We start from the raw sequence: 20,197 nt of genomic DNA, 5'->3' as shown, positions 1-20,197 counted from the left end.
CTTGTCTTCTTCCTGATTTTAGAGGAAATGCTTTCAGCTTTTCACCACTGAATATGATGTTAGCTGTGGGTTTATCGTATATGCCTTTGCTAGGTTGAGATACGTTCCCTCTATACCCACTTTGTCAACCCATCCTTGCATCCCTGGAATAAATTCTACTTGATTATAGTGTATGGTCCTTTTAATGTATTGTTGGATTCAGTTTGCTAATAATTTGTCAAGGATTTTTGCATCTGTGTTTATCAGGCATAGTAGCCTGTACATTTCTTTTTTTGTGGTGTTTCAGTATCAGGGTTATGTTGGCCTCATAAAATGAGTTTGGAAGTGTTTCCGCCTCTTCAGTTTTTTGAAATATGTTTGAGAAGGATAGGTATTAAATCTTCTTTAAGTATTTCGTAGAATTCACCATGAAGCTCTCTGGTCCTGGTCTTTTGTTTTTGGGGAGCTTTTTGATTACTGATTCAATCACATTACTAGTAATTGATCTATTCACATTTTTTCTTCATGATTCAGTTTTAGAAGATTGTGTGTTTCTCGGAATTTATGTATTTCTTCTAGGTTATCTGACTTGTTGGTGTATAATTGTTCGTAGTAGTCTCTTATGATACTTTGTATTTCTGTAGTGTCAGTTATAGGTTCTCTTTCATTTCTGATTTTATTTGGGCCCCTTCTCTTTTTTTCTTATTGAGTCTGACTAAAGGTTTGTTAATTTTGTTTATCTTTTCACAGAACCAGCTCTTAGTTTCATTGATCTTTTTTTTTGTCTCCATTTCATTTATTCAGTATTTCTCATCTGACTTCTATTATTTCCTTCCTTCTTTGTTGGAAGTTTTTTCCTTTCAGCATATTTGAACATATCATGCCATCTCCTTCTGGACCACAAAGTTTCTGATGAAAAATCAGCTGATATTCTTATGGGGATTCCCTTGTCTGTAATTAGTTGTTTTTCTCTTGCTGCTTAAGATTCCCTCTTTACCTTTGACTTTTAACGTATTAATTATAATGTGTCTTGGTATGAATCTCCTTGGGTTCATTTTGTTTGGGACTCTTGGTTCTTGCTGGACCTGAATGTCTGTTTCCTTCACCAGGTTAGGGACATTTTTAGCCATTATTTCTTCAGATAAGTTTTCTGCCCCTTTCTTTCTCTGTCCTCCTTCTGGGACCCCTATAATGTGGGTGTTAGTGCCCCTTTCTCTCTCTTCTTCTGCGACCCCTTAACACCGATGATAGTACACTTGATGTTGTCCCACAGTTCCCTTAAACTGTCCTCATATTTTAAAAATATTTTTTCTCTTTGCTGTTCTGTTGGGGTGATTTCTGCTACCTTGTCTGCCAGGTCACTGATCTGTTCTTTTCTACCATCTAGTCTGCTGTTGATTCCCTCTAGTGTATTTTTCAGTTCAATTATTATAATCTTCAGCTGTGTGAGTTCTGTTTAGAACTTGCTTATATTCTGTCTCTTTCTTGAGTTTCTCACTGTGTTCGTTCATTCATCTTCCAAGTTTGGTGAGCATCTTTAGGACTATGACTTTGAATTCTTTATCGGATAAATCACTTACATCTGTTTCATTAAATATTTTTTCTGGGGTTTTATCTTGTTCCTTCATTTGGAACATGTTCCTCTGCTTCCTCATTTTGCTTGACTCTCCGTCTTTGTTTCTGTGTATTATGCAAAACAGTTACTGCCCCGTCTTGAAGGAGTGGCCCTGTGTGGGAGATGAACTGTATTTTTAACTTTTTCCTAGTTCTTGGTCATCTTATAAACTCTCTCTGTTTGTTTCACTCCCATGGAGTCTAGAAATGCAGTCCCACCCCCATCTGCCTGAGCCTGGTGCTCAAGGAGTGTCCCCTGTGTGGGCTACATGCGATTGTTGCCTCAGGTCATGTCCCGCGAGTGGCATGAGATGGGGTAGGCGTGGCTGCTCGTTGTCCATGTTTGTCAGTGCTGCACACAGGCAGTGCAGGGCCGTGGGGTAGGGGGTACTCACCCACCACCACTGTTAGCAACTTAGAGTGAGAGTGCAAAAAAGTGGCACCCACCAGTGCCATCAAGGTAGAGGGAATTTGTAAAAATGGCATCTGCCAGCATTCTGTCCCCAGAGAGAGTCCCAGCCAACTTCTGCCCCTCTGGTAGATGCTTTAAGATTAGCAAGTGAATCTCCTTCACATATGATCTGGGCTCTTTACAGACTGCTACTTGTTGCTTAGGAAAGAGATGTGGGCAGGAAATATAAATTTTTGTGATGATAATGTTAAAGCCATAATTAGTGAATATATTTATCCAAAGCTTTATGTAGAGTGAAAGAGAACTTGTGGGTGAATCCAGGGATTTGTTGAAGAGCTCTTTGAATATGGAAAAATAGATAAGAACCAGGTCAGTAATAGAAGTAAGTGTTAAAGTGATAGAAACCACCAGTAAGGAAAAGAACATTTCAAGGAGGGTGTGCTTATGCATTCGTGACAAGAAACACTAAAGTGCCATTGAATTGGTAACTGAGAGCTGTTGGTGACCTTGGCAAGAGTCATTTCAGTGGTGTCCTGAGACTCAGAGGCAGATTGCAGTACATTAAGGAGTCAGTGGGGGATTTTAAAGTAGAGATAATTTTTTGGAAGGTTTGCCAGTGAAGGAAAAGAAGAGGGTGGGAGCTAGAAGGGACCGTAGATGCAAAGGAGGGATGATGATGATGACGATGATGATTTTAATAATTAAAGCAGTTTGAGCACAATTACATGCAAAGGGGAAGATGTGGAAGGTACAAGGGGAGGCTGCAGTTGGAGAGGGTGGAAGCTAATGGCTTGGTGGTGACTTATGAACTGATGTGTGCTTGGCTGTTTTGTGTATAGGGGTGGCAATACTGCAGAGAAGCATCTGACTTTATGCCCCCTTCTATTCGTCAGACATCCTCATTGCCTCCCCCCTGGGCTTGAGGACCATCATTGGTGGAGAAGGAGAGAAGAAGAGAGATTTTGACTTTTTGTCTTGTATTGAGCTTCTCATCATTGATCAAGCTGACATTTACCTGATGCAGAACTGGGAGCATGTCTTGGTAATGCTGGTCATTAACATTTAGAGACAAGAAGCTCAGTGGTTTGAGTCTGAAATGGTTATTAAAGTCCAGATTAAAACTCAGCTTGGAAATGGAAATATTCCACATTTTCCAATTTGAAAACGGGAAATGTTGTCCCCTCTTCTACCCACAAGTTGGTCAGTAAAGTATCCAGAAAGATTAAAATTCTTGTCAACATTTTCAAATCTCCAGAAAAGATTTCTTCCCCTTAAAAGTTGCTTCTAGTAATAGACCAGTTTAGTGTGGTTGGTTGGTTGGTTGGTTGGTTGGTTGGTTGACTGACTGAAATCCCTCCTCACCAGGAATGTTTTTATCTAAAATAGTTCCTCCTATTTATGCTCGTTCTCTTTTGTTTGGTCTTCAGTGGAGATGGGAAAACATTGCTCATGATTTCTTAATTTGTGATGTTTTACAGAGAAACGTAAGATGTTTTTGTCCCCCTACTGTAATTTGTACTATAATTTTTTTTCTCCCTCTCAACATACTCTGCAATGTTTTGGGGTTTAGGATTGTGCTTTGGAACAATCCTCATCACAGAACTATAGGTTTATTTTTATAAGGCATGTGAGCATTTACCTTTTCTACAACCCCAGGACTTGGAGTAAGTTTGGGACAGATAAAGGGGAGTACTTATTTATAAAGTAGGGAATAAACTTATGGTACTTGTGACCCTTCAATATACATTACAAGGTAAAAATATGATTAAAATAGAACAGGCATGTCGATGGTTGAGTCATCTTTATTTTGAGCAAAAGGCACATGTAGTCACTCAGGGAATTTTCTAACGTTTTGGGAACCAAGTCATGGAAGGACAGCAGCTCTGTTTTCCGTGTCATTTCCCTTCTTGTCCAAGTCTGGAACTGAGTTGCTTACAGAGTGACCAGAGTGGCATTTCAGAATTTCCTTGAAAAGAAATACTCTGTATAGGTCGCATCTTGATCCTTTTTGAGAGATCCACAAGGTGGCCAGTTTGAGCTTTTCTTCTTGTTCGCTTGACTCTGGGCAAGTCACTCACCCATCTGAGCCTGTTTTCTTGCTGTAATTTGGGAGATGATAGTATCTACTTCATGGGGTTAAATAAGATGATGGGCTTATAGAGAGGTTAGCAACGCCCAGCAGGTAAGTGTTCAATAAGTATTAATGGAGTATTACTTCTGCTCAAAGCATTTGATGAGCCACATGAACCTACTGCCCTTGGACTCACATGGGGTGGACTTTTCTCGAGTGCGCATGTGGAACCTCAATAATCGGTCCAAGTACTATCGTCAGACACTGCTGTTTGGGGCCCTGCAGGATGCCCAGATCAACTCTGTGTTCAACAAGTACTGCGTCAATGTGCAAGGCCAGGTGGGTTCTCTCCTTCTTTCTCTGAATTTTCATGAAGTATTGTGTATTGTTTGGGTCATGAGGCAGAAGGAGAGGACAGCATTTGGTCAACAATGGGGATAGCTCACTTCCTAATGTTCTCACTGACACCTGGCAGGTGGCTGTGAGGAACGTCCCGATGACAGGCTGCATCAGTCATGTCCTGGTGCAGCTCCCACATGTCTTCCCGAGGATGGAACCTGAAAACCTAGCTTCAGTGATTGATGCCAGGTACCCTCCCCTGTCCCATTGGATCCCTGGGGGTCACAGAGAGGGATTTTACTTGGGCATTCAAATTTAGAATTGTATTCCACGTTGGCTTTCTTAGTTACCATTTACGAAATGAAATGAGATAACTGAATCCAATCATGCCATTGACAGAGGAGGACACTGAAGGCCAGAGAAATGGTGTGTTGTCCTAGTTCCAATAGTGCCAGGGTTAGTAAATCAAGGGTACTTTCCCCTAGACTGTGGCATTTTTTAATTACATTAATTTTTTAATGCCTCATGTCAACAACTTAATTCTAAGCCCTTCAGGGCAAGAACTGTTTTCCTAATTCTCTATGTAATTTCCCCGTCTTCTCCTTGTGTTTAGTCAGGGGACCCATGGTAGCAGAATGGTGCTTAACACGTGGTAGGTGTTCAGTAATTATTTGTTGACTGACTGACTGACAACTGAATGAATGAATGATACAGTTACGTACTTCCTAGAATAATTCTCTGGGATATACCAGCATCACATCTATTCTTTATGATGAATAGTGTTGGCACTTACTTTTTGATGCGCTTAACAAGTTTTATCCCTACAGAATCTCTTTGCAATGAGGTAGGCCAAATTGGCCTCTTAGGGGAGGTAGAAGGAGATTGTGACTTGCCCAGGGTCATGCAGTTGGCAGTGACACTATGGCTCACCTCTAGACCACTGACTCTGCCCTTCGCCTTTCCGAATCAGGTTTGACTTTTTCGTCAACAAGATTTTGCCTCAGTATCGTGATGCAGTCATGTCTCACACGCTTATCTATGTCCCCTCCTACTTTGACTTCGTGCGTCTCCGAAATTACCTCAAGAAGGAGGAACTGAACTTCACTCATATCTGCGAGTACACCCAGAAGTCTGGTGTCTCCAGGGCCAGACGCTTCTTCCTTCAAGGAGAGAAGCAGTTCCTGCTCCTCACAGAGTGCTTCCATTTCTACAAAAGGTAAAATAGGGCCAGGTTTCAAGTGTCCTCTCTGGAGGGTCTGCTTCCAAGTGCATGGTGGGCTTTGCTGTGTTATAAGGTCCTCCCTTGCTTCACCTCCTGCAGACAAGCCAGAGTTTGGGGGGCTGGACAGACTTTTGTTGATTGGTTGGTTGGTTTTCTTTCAAAATGGGCATTGTTGGAAAAGGTGGTAGAAACGAATGAGTGACTACAGCATAACCTGTATATAGATCTGGAGTGGGTCCATACTTAGGGTACCTCCTGTAGCTGTGGGTATACCCCTCAAGAAGGACATTACAGAGCTGAGCAGCTCTCAACTGAATACAGGAAAGGGAGGAACCTGTCGTAGAAGCACAGATGAAACACCTGGGGACTGTGTGGTCTGTGGAGATGGAAGTTGAGTACAGGGTCAGTGTTCAGAAAGCTCTCATTTGTCCTGAGGCAGTGCACACACACTTCTGCACCAAGGAGAACCAGGACTAAGGGGCTCCTTGAAGTTTAGGAGAAGCAAAAGGTGAGGGGCTTAGAGGTGAATATTTAAGGGCTTCAGGGTTTGCTTCTTGCTGGCATCATTATTTGCTTTGTTCCAGTGAGTTGTTGTTTTCATTCATGTTGGAAATGGTATTTTGGGGGAGTTTGCACTCAGCAGGTCTAAAGAGCCCTTAGTTTTCCAAAAGCTTGATACGTCAAAGCAAGTCCTTTAAATGAAGTGGATGGATTGGAAAACTTCCCAGCGTGATTGTCTGTAGCAAGTGTGAACTAAGCTGGGATGAGGACTGCTCTCAAGTAGCAGCTTTTCAAGGAGAGGGCATGATGTCAAAGGAGCCCTTTCTCTTAAGTAGGCAGGACAGTCTTCTGTCTTACACTGTTCATTTATTGACCAAACTGTTTTGTCCCCAAAGTCACTATAAAGACAAACCGAACACGTGCCATTAGCTTTGTACCCTGGACCAGGTTAGTGGGTGTTTAAGTTGAATGGAGATAATCTGCAACTGCCAATTATCTCAAGGTTCCCAGCTATAGATTTTTTTGCTTGAGAGGTCACCAAGGTGATGATGGGTATTTTGATCTGCAGTGTCTTTGTGATTTGATTTTTTCATTTGACCTTGGGAAAAGTACATGTATTTTACACTTTAGTATCCAGCTTTAAAATTCTGTATTTATATTCTCTATGGAAGTAGGCCGTGTTAGACATATTGCAGTTCATTTGTGAGCTAGCAAAAAACTTTCATCCTGAGGATTTGTTTTCTTTGGGGGGATGAAACCAGTAGAATCTTAGGATGGGATGGGCATTTGGTCATGATGGCCCTCCTGAGGGGAGGACAGTTCACAGTTCTTTCTCTGAGCATCATCAGTGGGTTAGCACAGGAAGGATTCTTAAGCAGGGGGCAATCAGAAACTCTGGAGGTAGGATTTCTGGAGGTGGGAAACGCTAGTGGGGTGTTTCTGAGTGCTCCCTGCCCCAGGGAGAACCCCAGTTATAGAAGTAACAGACCTCGTCTTTATAGACTGTATGCAGGAGCCAGCCTTGCAAGTCAGTTGTGGTTGCCTCATTTATCTTTAACAGTTGTCAGGTAACATAGACATCGGGAATGTCCTTAGTTTTGGGTCCTGTCACAGTGTTACGCCATATTTGTAGGGGTCACCGAAGACCCAAAGCACATACAGGAGAGGAGGAAGGCAGGGGAAGAGGTGCAGAAGACCATGGGAATTGTTACTAACTGCCCCTCTGAAGAGGTTCTGGTCACGTGCTCTTATTTCCAGGAGATGCCTAGTCTCTACTGTGCACGAATTGGTACTAAGAGAGATTTTCTTGGGTTTTAAATATAATACCTATTGGAATTGGTTTTGTTGTTTTATTTTGCTTTAAAAATACTCTCATTATAAGAGTATTACACAATTATTGTAGAGAACCTAGAAAATCTAGGTTAAAAAAATGGGATCACCTGTCATCTTACTGATATAAACACCCATTTTGGTGTATTTCTTTCCTGTCTCTTTGATGTAAAAAACATGTGCACGTGCACACACACACAGACACAGGCATTTTAAAAACGACACCAACATTGGGATCACAGTGTACACATTTGGATTTTTTTTTCTTTTATCTTGAATGTTTTATGTGCTTATTGAAAAAAAGCTTAAATAAGTTAGCATTTTGGTATATACTTGTATGTTATGGATGTATTTTTTAGTTTATATATATATATAGTTCTACTATATCCTGCCCCCGCTCCAACTTTCTATTTGGGAAGATTTCATTTCAAAAGACATTGTAAGACTATCCCAGTGAACATCTCTAACTCCTTCCACTTAGGCTTCACCAGCTGTTAGCATTTTGCCACATTCTCATGCACCCACATTCTCTGTCTCTCCTTCTCTCTTTCCACTCACATCTCTTATTTTTTCTTCCTGAACCATTTGAGAGTAAATTATGGGAGGCTTCATGACACTTAACTCCTAAATCTTTCAGCCTGTAGAGCTTAAAAACAACATTCTTTTATCTAACCACAACACCATTAACATACCACTTGACATTACTGCAGTAATACCATCTAGTATTTAGTCTGTATGCAAATTTTCCTAGTTGTTCCCAAAATGACTATTACAGCTGTTTCTCACCACCCCCCCCACCCCAATCCAGGATTTAGTTAAGAATCCTACATTGCATTTGCGTGACATGTTTCTTTAGTCTATTTTAGCAGTTCTCAAGCAGGAGCAGTTTTGCTCCCCAAGGGACATTTGGAAATATCTGGAGACATTTTTGGTTGGTACAGTTGGAGGGTTATTCTAGTGGTCTAGTGGTTCAAGCGGGTCAAGGCCTGGGTGCTGCTAGACGTCCTACAGTGCACAGGACAGCCCTTACAACAAAGAATTACCTGGCTTAAAATGGCAGTAGTGCCAGGGTTAAGAAACCCTGATCTAGAATAAGTCTCTGCCTTTGTTTCTTGCTGTGATACTGATATGTTTTGAAGAGTCCAGTCCAGTTTCCTGTAGAATGTCCCACATCTGGATTTGGCTGTTTTCTTATTATTTAGATCAGTGTTCCCAAACTTTGCTACATATTAGAATCCCCTTGGGGAGCTTTTAAAAATCTGAATGCCCTGGTCATACCCCAGTATCAATTAAATCATGGTGTTTGGGGATGGGGACCAATTACAGGTATGTTTAAAAAACAAATAGGTGATTCAGTGAGCATTAGAGTTCGGGGACCAAAGATTTAAACATTATTTTAGTAAGAATTCTACATAGAGGATATTGTGTACTTCCCCCTGCATCTCCTCAAGAGGCCCAGGGTGTCAGTTTGTCCCGTTTTTGGTGATACTAAATGTAATCACTTGGTCAAGGTAGGTCTGCTAAATCTTTACATTGTAAAAATACCTTTTCTGTGTAATTATAAGTAATCTTTTAAGGTGTGTATAGCATCCTTTTTAATGGTTGCATAGTGTTACATTGTATGGGTATATAATTAACCCAGTTTCCTTTTAATGGGCATATTGATTTGTTGTTTTCTGTTATTATATACAATAATGCCAAGAGCATCCATATGCGTAGTTGATGGCATAGTTGCCTAGGCATTTCCTTAGGATAAATTTGGAAAGGAAAACTTATTTGTTCAAAAGCTGTACCCAGTTTAAAATTTGCTGTGTGTTGCCACTCCCATCTTCTCCCCTCCCCGGTGAAATACACACTCACAATAATTTATACTCCATTAGCCTATTTCTGTAAATTCTGTAAATATTTCTGTAAATTCTCCTTTTTTCCAGTGACTTGATAGTCAAAATGATACCTCATGGTTTTAATGTCTTCTTCTTGCTTTTCTGTGTTTTTTGTAATTGTCAGTTGAACGTAGTGCCTGAGTAAGTAGCTGGCCTGGACGCCTCTTCTGTCAGGCCACTAGCGTGGCAGTTGTGAATCTAGTTAGGATTTGGTTGTTACCGTCGTTGCCTTCTAGTTACCACAAACTGCCAGTTCCTCCAGCAGACAGTGGCCCACTGTGGGGCCCAGTGCTGGAGGGCCTTGTCTCAGTGTCCTGCTCCCCTCTCAGCTTTCACCATGCCCTGCACCCCTGTGCCGAGGGAGAGCCTCTCCCATGCTCCGGCCCCTCCCCCAGTAGCAGGCTGCTCCTGCTCGCTCCTCCCCTAAGGCTTGAAGTGGGGCAGTTGTTCTCCTCCTGGTCCAGCTCAGATGCAGGCAGGTTCTGTCCATCCTGGGCTTTGGAGCTGGCGCTTTCTCAGGGCTTCTGCACCACCCTCCATGGTGGCCAGCCTCTGCCTTGTTCTACGAGGGGTCTTGGTGGGAAAGAGTTCCCTGCATCTCTGCAGTGGTGGCAAACATCTGCTTACATCAGTGCAGGATCTTGGGCTGAACAGGCTTCACGCCCTTTCCCCAGTCTTCATGCCCTTTCCCCTTTCCCCAGACTGCTCTTTCTACTGGATGTAAGTCCTGTGGTGGGGAGGGATGGGGTGAGGGGTTAATGCTCCTCCCTTAGGGCACACAGTTTTGCTGCTTCTGACTCCACCCTGGCAGTTGACCTTTGCCCCCTCACTGGCTTCAGGCTTTAGCTTCATATACAACATGGCTCTGGGAAGAGAGTGAGTTTTCATGTCTGCACCACCATCGGGGTCTCTCAGGTCTTCTGCCTTGCGTCCAGTCTTTCCAGGGCTCCCAGTGGAGACCTTTGGAAAAGCCATCATGACTGTGAAGTAAAGGAGTGTCCGGGAATCCCAGGGATTCTGAACTGTCATGCAAGCCCATAATTGCCCTTTAAGAACTTGTTAAAAGTGTAGCTTTTTTCTTCCTACCCACTTTCTTAGCAGCTGCCCTCTTCCCCACTGTGCTCTGCCGAAGGTGAAGTGGTTCATATGTCCTGTCTTTCTTCAGACCATCGTGTCACTCTTTGGAATTCAGTCAGTGATGGGCTGAAGCTGGCTCATACCAGCTCTTAAGGTATGGTTGCACATCTCTTCCCAGTTCCAAGTTCAGCAACATGACACTGGTAGCTTGAAATGGAGTATTTACACCACAGAAATTGGCAAATGCTTCAAATCAGCACCTATCCTCCCCCACTGAGAATCAGTTGTTAAACACACACCAGGGCACCGTTGAATCAGTTCACTTGGTTGCCCTGTGACATCAGCTGTCTAGGCTCAGGAAAAGGAACACTGTTGTAGATTATCTTTTTCTTGTTAGCATGGGAGCAGTATTCTCTTGAGTTTTCTACATACTAAGCAGAAATGGAACTCTGTGTCTGTTTTGATAACTACTGAGGCAGAACTGTGTTTTTTCAACATCATTAGCCATTAAAATTCCTTTATGGAAAGAGGATGTGGAAAGCTGATCCAAGTAATGGACTGCAGTTATATTTTGGGAGAGGAGGGTCTCCAGAGAGATCAGGATGAGCCAAGGGATAAAAAGACAAGGAAAACTTACCGTCCATGAATAAAATAAAATTCCCGAGGGAGTCTGACATCAGCCCTGTATGAGAGTCTTAACAGGAAAAATCAGAAACTTGTCAACGTATAAAATCTTTGGTCATGGAGCCCAAGAGGGAATGATTGACCTCAACCCGAACCGTAAGGCGCGTCCCTAGGGTCTGCAACCCCCCACACCATGCAGCCCTGTGCAGCAGGGAAAGAAGCGAGGAAGCTGTTGAAATTAATTGCCTTCCCATAATGCCTAATGGGTCCTCGGGCAGGATTTTGTAAATGGGTGAACTTGGGACATCTGCCATGGAGTTAACATGTCTACAGAATGACAAGAAAAGACTAATGGGAGTGCATTTACAGTTTATGCTGTTTATTTTATGTACTGGGTCTGGTCTGACCTCAGCTCCATTACAGAACACTGTTTTGCCTGATTATAATTAGGATAATGTTAAATTGGAAATGCCTGCTTTTCAAATTTTCTGCGACAGATTTCTAATCCTTGTCTACTATTCTTCCCCACCCTACCTCAGTCTGCTCAGATTAGGCTCAAGAAGTGCAAATTCATTTTATCATTATCTTAAGCCAAACATTAGGAATTCAAATACACTGTCACAAAAAATGAGCCCCTCCAGCTCAAATTAGAGTAACTTTTGGTCTGTGTGTTATTTGTGCCATGGTCTTTCTCCTTGCATGAAACAGCGAGAGTGACTATGTCCCTGTAAAACTCTTCGGTGGCTTTTCCATAAACTTTCTCATGTAGACATAGCCTCTCTTTCTCCTTCTAACAGATACACAATAAAAGGCATCAGGAACCTAATTTTCTATGAACTGCCAACATATCCCCACTTCTACAGTGAAGTCTGTAACATGCTGCAAGCCACCACCAGAGGAGAGGAAGCTGCCTGGACCTGCACTGTCCCCTACTCCAAGTACGATGCCCAGAGGCTGTCTGCTGTGGTCGGGGTGGAGCAGGCTGCACAGATGCTGCAGTCCAAGAAGAACGTCCACCTTTTCATTACTGGAGAGAGATGAGAATTGGTTGGACAGGAAATGGTGTTTGGTGTGATATGTCATGCTTGATTCTGTGTCTCTTGGACCTGATTCTGATCACTTACACAAAGAAGGGCTGCAACAAGGAAGGAGCACCAGGCAGGTTCTTAGCAGATACTCCTTTCTTTTCAGACCATATATACCTGAAAAGTTCCGTGTAAACCAGATTTTGGTAAAACCCATCTTTCAGAGGTCAGGGGAGAGCTCATGGAACTCTGAGAAGTTGATAGAAGGAATCTTCTACTTGTGAATTTTTTTGTACACCATAAATTCTTTTGTTGTGATTTCACCTCTAATTTATTACACTTGGTGAACTCTTTCAGATTTGCCTGTTTCTATTTGACACCTTCTTAAAGTGAAGCATGCATTTCTTTGCTTGTGAGAACTGGTTATGAGAAATTGGAATACTTCTTGCTGTTGAATATCATCTTAGTTTTGGATCGCAAAGGTTTTGCAAAACTGTTATTTTTCCCCAGCCAAACTTTTTTAAACCTTAAATATTCTATTTTAATTCAACCTAGAAGAGCACATTCGTTCACTGATCTTTTTTTAACTCCTAAATGTTTTAATGAAAATATATACTTAAAAGTCACATTATATAAAATAACATGAATTTCTACCTTATTTCAAGAAATAATTTTATGAAATTCTTGATGTCGCAAATTCATCGTCAACACCACTGTCTTCATTGCTATAGTCATTTTTTAAGTCATATAACATAAAAAGGAAAAGAAGTTACACTTTTAAAAACATTTTTAGGGAGTTCCCTGGCGGTCCAGTGGTTTGGGCTCGGCGCTTTCACTGCCGAGGCCCAGTTTCAGTTCCTGGTCAGGGAACAAAGATCCTGCAAGCTGCACAGCGTGGCCAAAAAAAAAAAAAAATTGAACTATTCTCAGACAGAAAAATTACCAATTCAGAACCTGAATCATCTGAAAATAAATTGCCAAGTTGCTGGGCCTGTCACTCCTAAAAATCACTCCTGAATTTAGTATGTATTTCATGTAAACAAGGACATTTTTCTATGTAACCTCAAAACAACCGTCAAATCAGGAAATTGCCACTAATCCTTGGGCCCCATTCAGATTTTGCCAAATGTCCCAATAATAACCTTTATAGCAAAAGGATGCAGTTCAGAGTTACATACTGCTTTGAGTTGTCATATCTCTGTAGTGGCCTTTATTCTGAATGGTACCTCAGCTTTTTCTTGGCTTTCTTGACCTTTTTTTTAATTTTTAAATTAAAAAAAATTTTTAAACATCTTTATTGGAGTATAATGGCTTTACAATGGTGTGTTTCTGCTTTATAACAAAGTGAATCAGCTATACATATATCCCCGTATCTCCTCCCTCTTGCGTCTCCCTCCCACCTTCCCTATCCCACCCGTCTAGGTGGTCACAAAGCACCGAGCTGATCTCCCTGTGCTATGCGGCTGCTTCCCACTAGCTATCTATTTTACACTTGGTAGTGTATTATAAATCCATGGTACTCTCTCACTTCGTCCCAGCTTATCCTTCCCCCTCCCCGTGTCCTCAAGTCCATTCTCTATGCCTCCGTCTACCTAGCCTGCCCCTAGGTTCTTCAGAACCTTTTTTTTTTCAGATTCCATATATATGCATTAGCATACGGTATTTTTCTCTGACTTACTTCACTCTGTATGACAGTCTCTATGTCCATCCACCTCACTACAAATAATTCAATTTCATTTCTTTTCATGGCTGAGTAATGGACGTTGACACTTTAGAAGATTACAGGCCAGTTACTTTGGGTGGTGTTTCCTGTCAGATTAGGTTAGGTTAGGTTTAGTTTATGCATCTTTGGCAGGAGCAGCATAGAAGCAATGCTGCGTCTTCCTCGCTGCATCTCTTCAAGCGGTGCATGATTTCCACCTGTCCCATCGTTATGACACTAACTGACCACTTGTTTAAGGTGGTGCTTGCCAGACTTTTCCACTATAGAATCACTTATTCCCCCTTTATTAATTTATATTAATATTACAAGTATGGATTCTTCAGTTTTTATTCAGTGGGTTGTAATTGGTTATTATCGTTATTCCTTTAGATGCTTAAATGGTCTCAGATGTGGCCAGCAGGAACACCTTCAAGCTGGCTCCTGTGTCGTCTTGACACATCCCCCTTTAACTTGGGCATTTCTTTATTTTCTGACACTATAAGACATTCCAAGTTTGTCTTGTACTTTCCCTATTCCAGCCCTGCTTGCTTTAGTGGAAAATTATCTTAAAGCGAAGATTTGAGTGCTAAGTGTACCCAGTACTGTTGTGGAGCCACTGGTCCCAGGCCATCTCAGTGGTCAGAGTTTGGGAATATCTGCATGTGTGTATATGTATACACATACCTATGTGCCCATGACATCTAAATTTATTTCTGTATCCATATATTGAAAACCATGAATTTATACCTTACCTCCAATTTCAGACTAACAACACAGGGTTCCTTTTGTTTTCTCCCTTTCCAAACTTGTAACTCCCTTGTCAGATAGACATGTGGCTCCCATTAGGCTCAGTGGAACAACCCATATTGGTACAGATTTTCTTCCTCTTGGACATGCTTAAAATTGCTCATCAAAAAAAAAAAAAGTGAAATCACTTTTGGGGTACTTTTCCTGCTAGATATTTAAATAGGCATTTTTATTTGTCTCTCAACATGGAGAGTAGAACTATTCATTCCATATATAGATGGGTTCCTAAAGTTTTGCAAATTTATAGGCTTAAGCCAGCCAAACTCATGGTACAAAGAACATTTTCTTAAATATATATTTTTAAAATGGAGTATAGTTGATTTACAATGTTGCATTAGTTTCAGGTGTACAGCAAAGCAAATCAGTTATACATGTATCCACTCTACAAAGAATTGTCTTATCCATAGAGTGCCCTGTGGTTATTGGCATATTTGTGCTGTGTTTACCATAGAGCCTGTGTATTATGAGAAAAGAAACGAGTTATTTGCCTAGTTCAGAGATATGAGGAAGAAGGGACTCTGATTACCCCCATCTTCTATTTCCATATTCTTTTCCCTGTGAATTGTAGCTAATTCATGGCTTTCATTATCACTATTCACAAGACTCTCAAATCTCCATCTTCTCTGGACCTCCACTCACATGTGAGCCTGGATTTCAAGTCTATGTATAGCCCCAGAAATACATGTTTTTTTTTAAGCATCCCTACTGATTTTAATGCTAGCTTGTAGCCAGCTAACTGCTTCTCGCCTACAGAGAACACTGAGGGTTTCAAGTGCGAACCAAGCAGTATTGCTTCTGTTCCTGGCTCAGCACCTGGGAAAGAAGGTAAGCCTCAGCAGTGGCGCTGGCTCCTGAGTTGATTGCAAAGAGTTGACTTTTTGGAGTGGTTTCATCAAAAGCATGCCTTAACGTCAGGTCTCTCACACAAAATAAGGGAGAGAAGAGGGTCTACTGGACCACGGATAACAACACCTGAGCTGGAATTATACACAATCTTGATATTTCTTAGCAAGGCTCATCTTCAGCAAGCAAGTACCTATATAGTGCTGGTAGAAAACAGACAAAGGAATGGTCCCAATCCTGGGAAGAGGTAGAATTTTAAGGTAGGAAGAGGAACTTAACCAGAAAGTAAGAGTTTTAAACTTTTTTTTTTCTTCCCATAGTAATAACAACTTAGCACTTTTCTCTTTGAGGGGAAAAAAGCTTTGAGTCATGAATGCTTTCTGCAGCTGGCTGCACCATATGCAGTATTCAAAAGACAAGAACTAGCTAATCATAGAGAACCAGCGGCAGCTTAACAGCCCTCTGCTGGCTTCCAAAGGGCTTATAATTGAGTGCAGATGGTCCCGGCAGGATGGGTATGAATCCCTGCTGACTCCTCACATCCCAGAGGGCCAAGGGGGGCTCATGAAGCCTCCCCGCCCTGATTGTGCCCTCGTGGGAGCCACTGAGGAAGGAGGGGAGGCAGGTGGTGTGAGAGCCTGCTGGCTGCCTCCTGCCCAGCCTTCCCTTGGCTGTGTGGACAGATCTTCAGGCTGCAGAGTGTAGCTTTGATGAGTCTAGGGTCTCAAGATTATAGAAGTCCTGGGGTAAGGGAGCAGGGTTGGGGGTTCTTTATACTCATTGGAAGAGCCTCATCGTGTAACCTGCAGGTGGCTGCAGGGCGCCAGAGCCTCACGGAGGAGGGGTGTGGTGGGCACTGCAGAGACTGCTGCTTTCAGGGAGCATCCTCCTGGGGGTGGGGCCCTCACAGCCGGCCCGGCCTCTCCTTCCCATCTCTTTCCCAGCTTCTCTCTTTAAAGGAGTCATGGTAGTCATCCTTGCACCATTCACAAAAAGCTTTTCTGGCTTTTCTAGCTAAACAATTCTAAACAAATTTCAGTCTCATTCAAAAAAAGAACTTTTCTAGCTAAGTAGAATTCTAAACAAATTTCAGTCTGCTTTTAATACCAGAGTCAGTGAATTGGGAGTAGATACACAGATAATCCAAGATTCATGTAGTCTTTGGAGGGAGAAAGAGAGAATGAACCTACCACGTCTAGCTGACAGCACAAGGTGCATTTCTTTCTAAAGACTTGTATTTCTTCCTCTTATACCATATGCTCTAGCCAGAGCTGCAGTAAAATTCTATGTATTTTATGTCCTGTTTCTGAGCTGAACACGCGTTCCTATCCCCTCATCGATTGCCTTGTTTCTGTGAGGACCCTCCTTTCTTCAGATGTGGGAAGGAGTTCTCTCTGCATTGCTTGCATTTCGGTATAATTCCTGGATTTGCCTTTCACCTCTGGCCACGTTGCCATCATTCCTGTGGGAGGTGAGAGCATGAGAAAGAACAGAGGTCTGGACGTCAATCAAACGGGCTGGCTGTCTCAATAGTTAAGAGTCCTATGCGCCAAAGGAGTCAGGGCTGAGACTGGATTGCTACAAGGCTTGCTCGCCCTGCACAGAGAAATCTGAACCTGGTGGGCAGCTCCACCTAGGTGTCACCCTCACTGCTGGGCGGAACACCTGCACTTGCTTGTCCTCCTGGCTCCCACAGTGGGCGGGGCATGGCACAGGCCGGGCCAAGTTGTCATGGTCTTCAGGCTTGGGCCTCTGCAGCTGGCTGGGACTGGTGGGAGCTGTAGCCTCAGCTGACAAGGGCAAAGAAGGCAGTCTTTGCTGCTTGGCTGATTTGGAAGCTGTGCCGAATTCCTGCCCATCTGTTCTCCCAACTGAGCCAAGGCCAAAGCTGTCTAGCTCTTGCCAACCCAGGGAATGACATGGAGCCCTGTGTCCTGCAGCCCTCATTCTCACTGCACCCTGCAGCCCCTCTCATCTGTCAGTTTGACTCCCCACAGAGATGGCCCTGGGCTCACAGCTGCTGTTTGCCCACAGAGGTTCATGGATTTCTGCCTTTTGTGTTCATCATTTTTCAAAACCGGCCCTGAGCTGGGTGCTGACACCAACATTACCACCAACCCACTGTGGCTCTGTGCAGGTCCTCCTGGCCACCTCTCAGCTTTCTCATCTTTAGAAAGCGGGGTACAATCTCCACTATCCTGACAGAGGGACATGAGAGAAAGTAGAAGAGACTGCTGTTGTTTGCCCTGTACTCGCCTCCTACTTCCCTAGTAAGAGGACCCTGGATTTTATTGGGTGACAAAGTGCCCAGTCCCCCTTGCGGTAGGGTGTGGCCAGGGAAAAGAGCACTAACCTTGGGGCAGACTCTTAGGAGAGCTCTTTGAAACTGGTAGGAACACCACTTTTTCCTCTTGTTCTTCCCTTTTTCCTGCCTGCAACACAGAAGTGATGGTGGAGCCAAAGGGCAGAAGGAGCCTGGCTCTCAGGTCATATCCTGAAGCTGCATCCCAGCTCTGCATGGTCTCTCTTCACACTTTTCTGTGAAAACCTAAATCCCTCATTTGTTTCAGCCACTGAGGCCAGGCAGTATTGTTGGCCTCAGGCTGTATTGCCAAGTCCTAACGGCTACAGAGGACAAAAATGGGATCACAAGTCCTGAAGTCCAAAGGCTCTGCCTATTCTTTCTTCTTTCTTCTTGTCTCTGCAGGAACCAGCATAGAGACTGTGCTTCAAGGTTGACGCCTGGCCATTTGGTGACAGTGCGGAGTGAGCGCTAAGACGTGTCTGGCTTTGTGCCATCACTTCCGTCATCTCCAACCCAACTGGATCTGTAAGAATGAGGGAGGACATATGTCTCCTCATAGGGTTTATGGAAACTGATGGTGGCAGAAAAATAACTGGCAAGAAAACAGACTTCAATTCTCTGAAAGTTGGCGACCACCTGTTTTTCATTTCTTCAGGTGTATTTCAAAGCAAAACTAGGAAATGGGTCCAGATCCCCAGTTTGGCAGCAACTTAGAGGTCTTGTGGTCCAATCTGCTGCTTGACCCCTGAGTCGCCTATAGGTTGTCTCTGAGAGGGAGATCAGCTCAGTGCGTCGTGACCACCTAGAGGGGTGGGAGGGAGAAGCAAGAGGGAGGGGATATGGGGATATATGTATATGAATAGCTAATTCACTTTGTCATACAGCAGAAACTAACAACATTGTAAAGCAATTGTACTCCAATAAAGATGTTAAAAATAAAAACAGGACTATCATACAGAGTGAAGTAAGTCAGAAAGAGAAAAACAAATATATATTAACATATGTGGAATCTAGAAAAATGGTATAGATGATCTTATGTGCAAAGCAGAAATAGAGACACGGATGTAGAGAACAAATGTATGGTTCCAAGGGAGAAGGGGTGGTGGTGGGATGAATTGGGAGATTGGGATTGACATATATACACTATTTTTTTAATACTTTTTTAAACATCTTTATTGGAGTATAATTGCTTTACAATGGTGTGTTAGTTTCTGCTGTATAACAAAGTGAATCAGCTGTATGTATACATATATCCCCATAGCTCCTCCCTCTTGCGTCTCCCTCCCACCCTCCCTATCCCACCCCTCTAGGTGGTCTCGAAGCACCGAGCTGATGTCCCTGTGCTATGCGGCTGCTTCCCACTAGCTATCTGTTTTACACTTGGTAGTGTATATATGTCCATGCCACTCTCTCACTTCATCCCAGCTTACCCTTCCCCCTCCCCATGTCCTCAAGTCCATTCTCTATGCCTGTGTCTTTATTCCTGTCCTGCCCCTAGGTTCTTCAGAACCATTTAAAAAAATTTTTTTTCTAGATTCCATATATATGTGTTAGCATACGGTATTTGTTTTACTCTTTCTGACTTACTTCACTCTGTATGAGTCTCTAGGTCCATCCACCTCACTACAAATAACTCAGTTTCGTTTCTTTTTATGGCTGAGTAATATTCCATTGGACATATATACACTATTAATACTATGTATAAAATAGATAACTAATGAGAACATACTGTATAGCACAAGGAACTCTACTCATTGCTGTGTGGTGACCTAAATGGGAAGAAAATCCAAAAAAGGAGATATATGTACATGTATAGCCGATTCACTTTGCTGTACAGCAGATACTAACACAACATTGTAAAGCAACTATATGCCAATAAAAATTCATTAAAAAAAATAACAGGATCTGAACCCAGGTAGTATGATTCCCCCAAACCCACATTGTTTTTCACTAGTTGATGCTTCTCTAAAACAAAAACAAAAAAGCACTCAATAGATTGTAGCCATTATTATTACTACCCCTTTAAAAGGAGAGATCTGAAATTGTTGAACTCTTAAAAAGACAGAGGATTATAATGCTTTCTTGGTGGTGGTAGCCTTGTTATAAACAAACACTAAGTTGTTTTGTATGCCATCCTTCTGGATTGTATGACATTCTAAAGGGCGGTCTAGGCTTCTGAGAAGCTTAATGCCTCATATAGCAGATGATTATTGAAGGCATATTTTTAACTTGTTTGCTGCTCTGTTTATCCTTGGTCCATCGAGCTTTACCCAGGGAAATTAAATTCTTAATATCAGGCCAAATAAAAATTAAGAAGATACCTTTTCTTGAAACATGCACCTACACGGAAAAGCAGCATAACAGTGTTTAAAATCATGGACACTGAAGCAAGGCTTCAGGCCTGGGTTCAAATCTTTGCTTTGCTACTTTCTAGTGATTTTTATGAAATTCCTTTAACTCTCTG

The 20,197-nt window shown here is 42.5% G+C and overlaps 1 pseudogene across 1 annotated transcript in view; it reads left to right on the top strand.

The window, feature by feature from the left end:
* LOC308610482 (U3 small nucleolar RNA-associated protein 25 homolog) overlaps positions 1–13,369 on the top strand; it is a 29,492-nt pseudogene extending 16,123 nt beyond the window's left edge. The window contains exons 8-12 of the transcript in view: positions 2,845–3,047; positions 4,233–4,415; positions 4,552–4,664; positions 5,386–5,631; positions 11,849–13,369. The product of the transcript in view is annotated as a U3 small nucleolar RNA-associated protein 25 homolog (transcript). The remainder of the gene's footprint in view (positions 1–2,844; positions 3,048–4,232; positions 4,416–4,551; positions 4,665–5,385; positions 5,632–11,848) is intronic.
* Positions 13,370–20,197: the final 6,828 nt, after the last annotated feature.

Source organism: Mesoplodon bidens, assembly GCF_964165515.1.
Source record: "Mesoplodon bidens genome assembly, contig: HAP1_SCAFFOLD_854, whole genome shotgun sequence".
NCBI lineage: Eukaryota > Metazoa > Chordata > Mammalia > Artiodactyla > Ziphiidae > Mesoplodon > Mesoplodon bidens.
Note: the sequence above shows the minus strand (reverse complement) of the source record. Positions and strands in the feature narration are given on the sequence as shown.